The sequence below is a fragment of the Physeter macrocephalus genome, chromosome 19 (assembly GCF_002837175.3).
Source record: "Physeter macrocephalus isolate SW-GA chromosome 19, ASM283717v5, whole genome shotgun sequence".
NCBI classification, from domain to species: Eukaryota; Metazoa; Chordata; class Mammalia; order Artiodactyla; family Physeteridae; genus Physeter; species Physeter macrocephalus.
The window spans coordinates 61,071,063-61,074,534 of NC_041232.1; the positions used below are offsets into that span (position 1 = coordinate 61,071,063).

Sequence of the window (3,472 nt, forward strand, 5' to 3'; positions counted from 1 at the left end):
GGCTGTGATGAGTGAGGGTGGGGGTTGGGTGGCTGTGATGGGTGAGGGCGGGGGTGGGGTGGCTGTGATGGGTGAGGGCGGGGGTGGGGTGGCAAGGATGTGGGTTTGGCCCATGGAGCTGGCTGGGTGGGCATTGCCTCCCTCCCTTCCCTCTCCTTGAGCAGCCCCTCAGCTGCTTGCCCTGTCAGGTGACAGACTGGTAGGACATCCAATCCAGTTCTTGACTCCATCATTTCAGAAAGTCAGGTTTTCTGTCCTTGCCATGGCCCAATCTCCATGGCCAGACTTAGAACCCATAAGTCTCTCCATGTACAAAGTGACTTCCAGGACATTGTTTTAATGTTCTAGACTAGGAATAAGCAAACTTATTCTGTAAAGGCCAGAGAGCAAATATTTTATGTTTTCAGGGCCATTTGGTCTCTGTTACAGCTGCTCGACTTTGCCTTTGCTGCAGAAAAGCAGCCATAGATGATGCTAAGTGAATGGATGTGGCTGTGTTTCACTAAAACTTCATTTATAGACACTGAAACTTGAATTCCTAGTAATTCTCACATTTCACAAAATATTGTTTTTAGATTTTTTTCAACCATTTAAAGATGTAAAATCTCTGCTTAGTTTGTGGGATGTACATAAGCAGGTGGGCCAGATTTGGCCCACAGGCCATAGTTTTCTGGCCCCTGCTTCAGATTCACAACTAGCCCCAGGAGCTAGGCTGGGAAGGGTGAAGAAACCACACCCCAGGAAGGCCAGGCCGCAGCCCCAGCGGCAATTTGTGCTAGAGCCAGGACCAGATCTCCAGACCATCAAAGATGAATCTGGTGTGTTTCCACCACTAGGCCACATTGCCTTTTGGGCAAGAGAGGCCAAAGGGCAATAGACAGGAAGAAAGCCTGGAGCTGTGGTGGGGAGGAGTGGAGGGAGGCAGAGAGGAAAGCAGACAAGATCTTGAGGGGGTTGTGGAGCTGCCGAGGGCCCGCCAGTGCCTGGAACATAGCAGGCACTTAAGTACATATTTGTTGAATTAAGCAGCTTCTTGGCCTGCAGCCTGGTGTCTCTTGAAACATGCCCTCTTCTTGAGCTGCTCCCCTCTGTGCAGGGCAGGGACTGATGGGGCTCACCCCATCTCCCACCTCCACCCTGCCCCACCAGCCCAAGAGATTACTCCAGACAGGGACACTGAGGCACAGCTCACACACAGCCTGAGGTCATGGATTTCCATGAGGTCATCATGGTGGCACAGAAGGGTTGTAGGACTAGCCCGTGGCTGGGAACCAGGGTCCTGACCTGGGGTAGGTCCTCTGCCAGAAACTCACCAGGTCACCCTGGAGAAGTTGCTCCATCTTTATGAGCTTTCATTTGCCCTTCTGATAAATGGGCTTAAAGATGCCAGCCCAGCTTCTCAAGATGTTCTCAAAATCTAAGTCATTTAAGCTTGGCAAGGATAAAGTGCTGCAAAAAAAGTAAGGACAGGGACAAACTGTGAACATTCTGGCTTCCCCTTGCAGCCTGGTTAGGATCAGTGAACTCTGGTTGATTTGGCATTTCTAGGCCAGCCCAACAATTTTTAAATTATTGTAGCTTTATAATCTATTTTAATATCTGTCAGTACTTGTCTTCTTTCATTACTCTTGAAGAATATTAGCTGTTCTTACCTTTTACAATCAAAACATTAAGTGATTTTTAAAAAAATATCCTGTTGGAATTTTAATTGTTTTGCTGTTAAATGTATGTGTGGAGAATTGCATATTTAGAATGTGAAGTGCTCCCCTGAGCACACATTTCCATCTATTCAAGTGTTTCTTTGAGGTACCTCAGTAGTGCCATTTTCTACACATTTTCTGCCACTTGCTACACATAGGCTACATGTTCTTGTTACATTTATGCTCATGTGTCTTATATTTTTGTCACTCTTGTGAATGGAACCTTCCCTTTACTCCTCTCTCCTCTTCCCCTCTCTTTCTCTTTTTCCTTCCTCCACTCCTCGCTCCCCTCATCTCCTCCTCTTCCCTTGCCATCCTTTCTCATTGGTGCTGTACAGTTTCTTTTCTTTGTTTCCTTGGTATTGAAGCAGCAGTAAGGGCTCTGTGCTGAGCCAGCTCCAACCACTTGCAAGTGGAGAGAGCAACTCTGAGCAAAGCCTGCCCTGGGAGATAGATGTAAAATCATGGGAGACTGGTTCAAGATGGTGGAGTAGAAGGACGTGTGCTCACTCCCTCTTGTGAGAATCACAACTAACTGCTGAACAATCATCGACAGGAAGACACTGGAACTCACCAAAAAAGATACCCCACATCCAAAGACAAAGGCAAAGCCTCAATGAGATGGTAGGAGCAGTGCAATCACAATAAAATCAAATCCCATAACCTCTGGGTGGGTGACTCATGAACTGGAGTACAATTACACCACAGAAGTCCACCAACTGGAGTGAAGGTTCTGAGCCCCACATCAGGCTTCCCAACCTTGGGGTCTGGCAATGGGAGGAGGAATTCCCAGAGAATCAGACTTTGAAGCCTAGCAGGATTTGACTGCAGGACTTCGACAGGACTGGGGGAAACAGAGACTCCACTCGTGGAGGGCACACACAAAGTAGTGTGTGCAGCAGGACCCAGGGAGAAGGAGCAGTGACCCCATAGGAGACTGAACCAGACCTACCTGCTTGTATTGGACATTCTCCTGCAGAGGAAGGGGGCAGCTGTAGCTCACCACGAGGATAAGGACACTGGCAGCAGAAGTTCTGAGAAGTACTCCTTGGCATGAGCCTTCCCATAGTCCACCATTAGCCCCACCAAAAAGCCTGTAGGATCCAGTGCTGGGTCACCTCAGGCCAAACAACCAACAGGGAGAGAACTCAGTCCCACCCACCAGCACACAAGCATATTAAAGTTTTACTGAACTCTGCCCACCAGAGCAACACCCAGCTCTGCCCACCACCAGTCCCTCCCATCAGGAAGCTTGCACAAGCCTCTTAGATAGCCTCATCCACCAGAGGGCAAACAGCAGAAGCAAGAAGAACTACAGTCCTGCAGCCTGTGGAACAAAAACCACATTCACAGAAAGATAGACAAAATGAAAATGCAGAGGACTATGTATCAGATGAAGGAACAATATAAAACACCAGAAAAACAACTAAATAAAGTGGAGATGGGCAACCTTCCAGAAAAAGAATTCAGAATAATGATAGTGAAGATGATCCAGGACCTCGGAAAAAGAATGAAGGCAAAGAGCAAGAAGATGCAAGAAATGTTTAACAAAAACCTAGAAGAATCAAGGAACAAACAAACAGAGATGAACAATACAATAACTGAAATGAAAAATACACTAGAAGGAATCAATAGCAGAATACCTGAGGCAGAAGAAAGGATAAGTGACCTGGAAGACAGAATGGTGGAAATCACTGCTACAGAACAGAAGGAAGAAAAAAGAATGAAAAGAAATGAAGACAGCCTAAGAGACCTCTGGGACAACATTAAAC

General features: G+C 47.1%; 1 protein-coding gene across 1 annotated transcript in view; it reads left to right on the forward strand.

Annotated features, from left to right (window-relative positions):
• The window catches only part of LOXHD1 (lipoxygenase homology PLAT domains 1), a 151,861-nt gene that overhangs the window by 118,563 nt on the left and 29,826 nt on the right, over positions 1-3,472 (forward strand). The gene's annotated exons all lie outside the window — the stretch shown is intronic.